This window comes from Tupaia chinensis, unplaced genomic scaffold (assembly GCF_000334495.1).
Source record: "Tupaia chinensis unplaced genomic scaffold, TupChi_1.0 Scaffold143792_2, whole genome shotgun sequence".
In the NCBI taxonomy this organism is placed as follows: domain Eukaryota; kingdom Metazoa; phylum Chordata; class Mammalia; order Scandentia; family Tupaiidae; genus Tupaia; species Tupaia belangeri.
In genome coordinates, this window is record NW_006203642.1 from 18,490 (window position 1) to 27,133 (window position 8,644).

Below are 8,644 nucleotides of genomic sequence, written 5' to 3' on the forward strand. Positions count from 1 at the left end.
AGCGTAATGGCTATGTCACTGGACTCCCATGTAGTCGACCGTGGTTCGCGTCCCGAACCCGGTGGCTTAAAACTCACGCTGGGCACATGTGCGTGTGTGCCCAAGATCCCAAGAGGAGAATGGAGAAGGGATTGCGGCATGACCATCCCCTCTGGGGGGTGATTTCTCGCTTTCTGTCTCTATGTCTCTCTCTGTCTGTCTGGCGAGCGCACGTGCCCTATAGCAAAAATCTCTCAGAAAAAAAAAAATTCTCCCACCTGAAAATAAGGAATGCCAAGAGGTAATAAGAGATCTAGATGTTCCTTTATAATAAGACTGATACGAAGATGAATTTATCTTTGCCTAGTGCCATGAAATTGCCATTGCTTAGACTGGAGATAAGCCAATTTCTGCAAAGGACAGACAATAAACATGTCAGGCTTTGCAAGTTAGGTCTTCTGTCACAACTACTCAATTCTGTTACAGTAGTGTAAAAGCAGACTAAATACATGAATGAATGGGAGTGTTTGTATAGTAATAAAATTTTATTAACCAAAACAGCTGACAGGATAGGCCCAGGGACCAGGTTGTTACAGGCCCTGATTTAGAGCTTGTTAATAAAATATGCAATTTTATCTGGTATACATCTAAGCTCACATTTGAAAAAATTGGCTTTAGATGCTAAAAGATAAGAATCAACTTTTCATTCCTTCTACTTACTTGCATTCTTAAGCCTCTCATCTTGAGACCTAAAGAACTATCTTGTGAAAAGACTGCAACCTTGTACTTTGAACCCATAGACATTAATGAGGCATAAGGTTACCAGTGCAAATTTAACCCTCCTGAAACTGGCATATGCTCAGCCCATTGTGTACTTCTCGACCTTGTGTCAGGGGCAGCATATTCTTAATGATCACAAACACCTTTGAAATGTTTAAGAAGAGCTAGTTTTCTACTAGCATTAACCAGTGTTTCACCAGCGTGACCCTGGTGTGGTTATCTTGTCTCTGATGTGCTTTTAATAGTCCTTTTGTTTAATTAATATACTATGGTCATTTGTGATCAGTGTGATCAAACCTTGGACCACAGTTTCATATTTGTATAGTACAGTGGCTGACCAGACAAGCTGTGGAGCCAGGACATGATGAACCAAATGTCCAATCTGCTATTTAACTGCTGTGGGAATTTGGAAAGATGTCAATGCCAATGTCTGTGCTTCTTTTTTCTCATATGGTAATCAAATTATCAATGTCTATTGGCACATGCAGCTCTAAATAAATCACAGATAAAAACCACATTCCCCAACTTCTCCTGAAAGCAGTTGCATCTATATGACCAAAATATGGCCAATCAGAACAAAAGTAATGTGATTTATTAATTTTGTTTTCTGAAGTTTAATAGGATACAAACATGTATATTTTTCTTATCTTACTTGGGATTCAGTAGTTTCTCTGTGTTGATGTCCTTCATCATTTCTGAAATTTTATTAGCCTTCATTTCTCTAACATTACTTTTACCTTAATCACTCTTTCTCTTCTCTGTTTCTCCCCCCCCCCTTTTATTTTTTTTTTTTTTGAGAGGTTTTGCTATAGGGTGCATGTGCTCACCAGAAAGAGAGAGAGAGCGACAGCAAAAAAGCCAGAAATCCCCCCCCCCCCGGGGGGGATGGCCACGCTGCAATCTCTTCTCCTCCATTCTCCCCTCAGGATCTTGGGCACACACGCACACGCACTCAGCATGAGTTTAAGCCACTGGGTCCGGGACTCGAACTGTGGGACCACATGGGAGTCTCACTTCTCTGTTTCTGAGACTTCAATTAAACATGTATTAAACTTTATAACTATCTATTATCTTATCTTCTGCATTTTTCATCCTTTGGCTCTCTCTTCTTCATTTTGAACTGTTTCTTTGAGCTTATTCTTAACCTGTTGTTTATCTTATTTTCTATTTTTAGATTTTTAAGATCGGAATTTTCTATTTGGGCCTTTTTAAAAAGTGGTATATTGATGTACTCTGTGGAGTACTATTCAGCCATAAAAAATGAGATCCTGACATTTCATAGAAAGTGGATGAATATGGAAGATTTAATGCTAAGTGAAGCAAACCAGACTATGAAAGAGAGGCATTATATGTCTCCACTTTATATCGAATGTCTGCACTTTTTAGCAGAAACTGAAAGATTGGAAGGTATAATAGCAGGGAGGATAACTGTAGATACTAGAAACAGTAGAGGAGGGGGTGGGTAATAGTGAGTGAGAGGGAGGGGATCAGAGAAAAAAAATAAGACATTTAATAGACACAAAAGTGAAAAACTATCTGTTGATTACTGTGTCTTTGGAAATGTCTTTAACTTGATCATACGCACTGTATTCATGCTGGGAAAAGCCATGTTGTACATTGTAAACATATACCATGCATGCATGTATACCCAAGATCCTGAGAGGAGATTGGAGGAGAAGGAATTGTGGCCTGGCCATCCCCCCTATAGCACACATGCCCTATAGTAAAACTCTCAAAAAATAAAAATCCGATTTTATATTCTTCAACATAGTAATCTTTGTTGTTTTTACACTCTGTATCTGATCATTCTAATCATTATAGTCTTCATGTCTGTTTCTTTTGTCTGTCATTTTTGTTGGTGCTTGTCCATATGATCTTGTCTCTTAGTGTGACTAGTTAACTCTGACTATGTACTGGACATTATACTGGAAATATTATGTGTAGGAGTAATCTAAAGACTAAAGTCATATTTTCTTATACTGTGTTTACCTCTTTTTGGTACCTAGGGCTAGTGCTTACAGTTTAGAACCATCTTTTAGAGTTGATATTTTTCTGAGGCAAAAACAGACTTTTACAAAGTTGAGCTTCAAATGATGTAAGGGTTAGTTTATGTTCAGTTTACCTTTATTTCTAAGGTACAATTCTCTGGGTTTCAACCTTGGAAGGATTCAGATCTTTGTCTCCCCAGTTTCTTGGGGTCATCAATAGTTAAGCGTATCAACTGAAAATGCCCCTAGGATAAAACTAGCTCCAAATGTTTTGCTTATTTTTCTTGAGTTCCCAGGAACTGAGTTCTCTAGGATCTCAGTCCAATAATTATTCAGTATCTTATTAGCTCTCTGATACTTCTTGGACTATTTTTTAAATAATCTATACTGTCTTTTTAGTTGTATTTAGTAGAATTGGTTCATATTACCTAGTTTGCATTACCAGAAGTGGAAATTCTGAAATTTCCACTCATTCTCAAGGGGGAAATGAAGCATGCTTTTTTTTTCCTTCCTAATCTCTATCTTTATTTTGGAACATGATTTAAGTTACCGGAGAAGTTAGGATTTCAAAGACAAAAAACTAGTGTATTGGTTTTCTAATTTTTCAATTTCTTGCCAGTTTTCTTAAAAGTTGATTTTATAGGGACCAGCAGATGGTGTAATGGTTACATCACTGGACTCTCACATAGTGGACCATAGTTTGATTCCCAGACCCAGCAGCTTAAAACTCATACTGGGTGTGTGTACATGCATGCATGTATACCCAAGATCCTGAGAGGAGATTGGAGGAGAAGGAATTGTGGCCTGGCCATCCCCCCTATAGCACACGTGCCCTATAGTAAAACTCTCAAAAAATAAAAATCCGATTTTATATTCTTCAACATAGTAATCTTTGTTGTTTTTACACTCTGTATCTGATCATTCTAATCATTATAGTCTTCATGTCTGTTTCTTTTGTCTGTCATTTTTGTTGGTGCTTGTCCATATGATCTTGTCTCTTAGTGTGACTAGTTAACTCTGACTATGTACTGGACATTATACTGGAAATATTATGTGTAGGAGTAATCTAAAGACTAAAGTCATATTTTCTTATACTGTGTTTACCTCTTTTTGGTACCTAGGGCTAGTGCTTACAGTTTAGAACCATCTTTTAGAGTTGATATTTTTCTGAGGCAAAAACAGACTTTTACAAAGTTGAGCTTCAAATGATGTAAGGGTTAGTTTATGTTCAGTTTACCTTTATTTCTAAGGTATAATTCTCTGGGTTTCAACCTTGGAAGGATTCAGATCTTTGTCTCCCCAGTTTCTTGGGGTCATCAATAGTTAAGCGTATCAACTGAAAATGCCCCTAGGATAAAACTAGCTCCAAATGTTTTGCTTATTTTTCTTGAGTTCCCAGGAACTGAGTTCTCTAGGATCTCAGTCCAATAATTATTCAGTATCTTATTAGCTCTCTGATACTTCTTGGACTATTTTTTAAATAATCTATACTGTCTTTTTAGTTGTATTTAGTAGAATTGGTTCATATTACCTAGTTTGCATTACCAGAAGTGGAAATTCTGAAATTTCCACTCATTCTCAAGGGGGAAATGAAGCATGCTTTTTTTTTCCTTCCTAATCTCTATCTTTATTTTGGAACATGATTGAAGTGACCGGTGGCTGGTCTTAGACCATGCAGATGAATGCAAGGAAGAGCAACCAGATAGAGTCTAGGCACTTGGAGGCCTTGCTGAGCACAGCAAACATACAGACCCAGACTGTCTATCTTTGGATTATTATATAGAGTAGTAATAATCCACAGTTATATTGAGCCTCTATTATACACAAGCTAACCCAAATCCTAACTAAAAATATAAGTTAATTAACTTGGTGATAAATTATCGTAATGATAGTTGTAATTCTTCCTCTGACTTCAAGAAGGCAAGATGCGGGGCCAGCAGTTAGCGTAATGGCTATGTCGCTGAACTCCCATGTAGCTGACCGCGGTTTGAGTCCCGGATCCGGCAGCTTAAACTCACGCCAGGCACGTGTGTGTGCATGCCCAAGATCCTGACAGGAGAATGGAGGAGAAGGGATTGTGGTGTGGCCATCCCTCCTGGGGGGTGATTTCTCATTTTCTGTCTCTCTGTCTCTCTCTGTCTTTCTGGCAAGCGCACACACCCTACAGCAAAAAGCCTCTCAAAAAAAAAAAAAAAGGAAGAAGAAGGCAAGATGCAAGCAGGCGTTAAAACGCTTATGTATTTCTTGTTGTTGTCCTATTGCTGCTCTTGCACTCCTATGTCTACCATGGCAAAATGAGTTGGCCTGCTGGAGCTATATGAGAGACATGTGGGAGAGGATCAACAGGTATGGAGTCACCTCACCTGAGGCCATCCTAGATCTACTGCCCAGGTAGTTGAATGCAGTTGCATGAGCAAGCCTAGTCAATGACAGCAGAACCACTGGCTGACCCATACACTCAAGAGCCATATTTAAAAGTTCTTATAAGCCACTGAGTTAGGGGGAGTTTTGTTACATAGCAATAAGTGTGTACGAGCTGATGATTACATGGAAATACTTATAATCCTTACTCTGTAGTTTTATTTTTAGGCTTAAATAGATCAATTAAAATATACCAGTTAGAACATTCACTGGTACATAGTAAGTACTCAAAAAGCATTATCTACTCATATTGTTGCATTATCTACTCATTGTTAACCACAATATGTTTTCCTTACTGTAACTATTACTGAGACCCACAATTCCTCCAAACCAGAAAATTCTGTGATTATCAGATAAAACTGACACCAATATCTAAATCCCCAAAACTTCCTAAAATATTTTTATAAACTGTATCCTTGTACATGTCTTCTTTCTTATAGAATCTTATCTCTCATATTTAGTAATTCAAAGAACATTTTACTTTTGAGTATTGCATAGATAAAGCATCTGAATACTTGGGTGAGTTTGTTGTTTTGGGTTTTTTTTCTCTAACTTGGTCTAAGGAAGACTTCGTTTGGGTGGCAGATTGCTGAACCAAGAGTCATAAGATGGGATATTAATCTAGCTTTCATCAACAATTAATTCTAGGACTTATATAAGTCACTTTAGATCTCCAAGTTAAGTTTATTCACCCAAGGATTGAAATATTTTTGCACCACAGGGCTGATACATAGTAGATGTTCTGTGAATACTTCTTTTTTTTTTCTTTCTCTTTTTGGAAAGGTTTTTGCTATAGGGTACGTGTGCATGCCAGAAAGATAAAGAGAGACAGAGAAACAGAAAGTGAGAAATCACCCCCCGGGGGTATGGCCATGCCACAATCCCTTCTCCTCCATTCTCCTCTCAGGATCTTGGGCACACACACACACACACATGCCCGGTGTTAGTTTAAGCCACTGGGTCTGGGACTTAAAACTGCGGTTGACTACATGGGAGTCTAGCGACAGAGCCATTATGCCAACTGCTGGTCCCTGTGAATATTTCTTGATTTCCTTCAATTGAATTGAACCAAACAGAATGAATTAAATAAAGAAAAATGTGCTAAATCTCAGCAAGTTCTTTTACAGCTTAGTCTTTCTATAATTATGCCACCTTTTTTCTTTTAAATCTCTTCTTTCAAACAACACCTCTCCGTTACAAACAAACTAAATCAAATTAAGTTGTTGGCTTCCAATAGAAATCACTTTCATCTTTCCCAGCAGACATTGCTCTTTGAAGTGAACTGCTTGGAAGAGATGCTAATATTAGCCATTTTCTGTGTATGCACAGAGTTTGTTTTTGTGAAGTGACAGGCTAATTTCCTCCCCTTGTCTTCTCAGTCTTGTTCCTGTGGTTGTGCTATGGGAAGTAGATGGACAGAAAAAAAGGTTTTCTATTTCTATTGTTATTTTAATGCAGTAAAATAATTACTTTATTTTATTTTATACATCACTATACATTACTTAGCTTATAAAGTGAATACACTTTACACCAGTCCAGTTGAGGATACTATACACATTATCATCAACAGATAATAATCCATTTCTGTGTCTCATAAGTTTTAATAATTATGGAGAACTCATGACATGTGAAAGCATAGGAGCCCTCAGTTTCACATCTTAGAGCTTCAAACCACAGGAAGCAAGTACACAATTTTAATATTAAACTAACCATTTTCAGAACATTTCTCTTTAATGTACTGACTTCAGCTTTTGTGTGTGTATGTTTTCTATTCATCGTTGTGTCTAAATTAAAATTTTAGGAGTTCTTAGTGGCCCCACTCAGGGATTAGGACCACTGAAGACTTTCTTCTCAGACTTCACCCTCCTGCCCCCAAATCTGGCCAGGACCCAGACAATACAAGGGAACTCGTGGAAATGTAGGATAAAGAATTCAAAATATTCACAGTGACAAAGCTAACAGAGATGCAAGAGAAGAGAGAGAATGAACTCTAGAAGATGTAGGAGAAAAGAGACAACGACTCCCAGGAGGTGAGAGTTCTTGTATGCTCTGAAAAAGGAGATACGCATCATAAAAAAGAATCAAGCATAATTGTTAGAGATAAAGGCTGTAATACAAGAAATAAAAACCTCCCTTGAAAATATTACAAGTAGATTAGATCATGTAGAAGATCAAATCTCAGATGTAGAAGATAGAATCTCTGACCTAGAAAAATTCACCAAAAAGACTGAGAAAATAACCAAAAAGATGAGTATAACATATGAGTAATACTAGATACCATTAAACGCCCAAACATCTGGATCATTGGTATCCCAGAAAGTGAACATACTAATAAGGGCATTGATAGTCTATCCCATGAAATCCCGAAGAAAACTTTCCAAATCTAGAGAGGCACTCGAATATCCAGACCCAAGAAATACAAAGGACTCAACATAGAATCAACCCAAGAAGATCTTCCCCAAGGCACATCATAGCCAGATTGACCAAAATCACAGACAGAGACAAGATACAAAATTTGGCAAGAGAGAAACGTCACGTTACTTTCAAAGGATATCCCATCAGGCTAACGTTGGATCACTCATCAGAAACAATGCAAGCAAGGAAAGAATGGAAAAATATATTCAAAGTGTTAAGTGAAAAACAATTTCAACCAAGAATACTGTACCTGGAAAGATTATCTTTCATATGGGGAAAAAATGCAAAAACATTCTCAGATAATCAAAACCTGAAATAATTTGCCAACACCAGATCAGCTCTTTAAGAAGTGCTGAAAGGAGTGCTATACCACGAAAACCAAAGTTGGACACACAGAAATAAGAGTACAAAAAGCATCCAAGAGAATTACCAGCCTAATGGTAGGGACAAGTCTGGAGTTGAATGGTAACTTCCAGAGATTAAATGGAAAGATCAGGGGACCAGCAGTTAGCATAATGGCTATGTCGCTGAACTCCCACGTAGTCGACCGTGGTTCGTGTCCCGGACCCGGTGACTTAAAACTCACGCTGGGTGCATGTGCGTGCGTGTCCAAGATCCCGAGAGGAGAATGGAGGAGAAGGGATTGCTGCGTGGCCATCCCCCCTGGGGGGTGATTTCTCACTATGAAAAACCTATAGCTGACATTATACTGAATGGGGAAAAGCTAAAAGCTTTCCCACTAAAAACTTGTCTTGTACTAAGCAAGGCTGTCCACTTTCTCCACTGCTCATTAATATTGTTCTGGAAGTCTTAGATAATGCAATCAGAAAAGATAACAATATAAAAGGCATTTGAATAGGCAAAGAAGAGTTGAAAAGATCTTTATTCATAGATGTCATGATGGTATACTTAGAAGACCCAAAGGTCTCCATGAAAAAACTCCTTGAAGTAATAAGTGAATATGGTAAAGTGGCAGGATACAAATCAACATCCAAAAATCCATAGCATTTCTATATATGAACAAGTTGAATGAAGTAGAGCTGAAGAAAGGAATCCCTTTC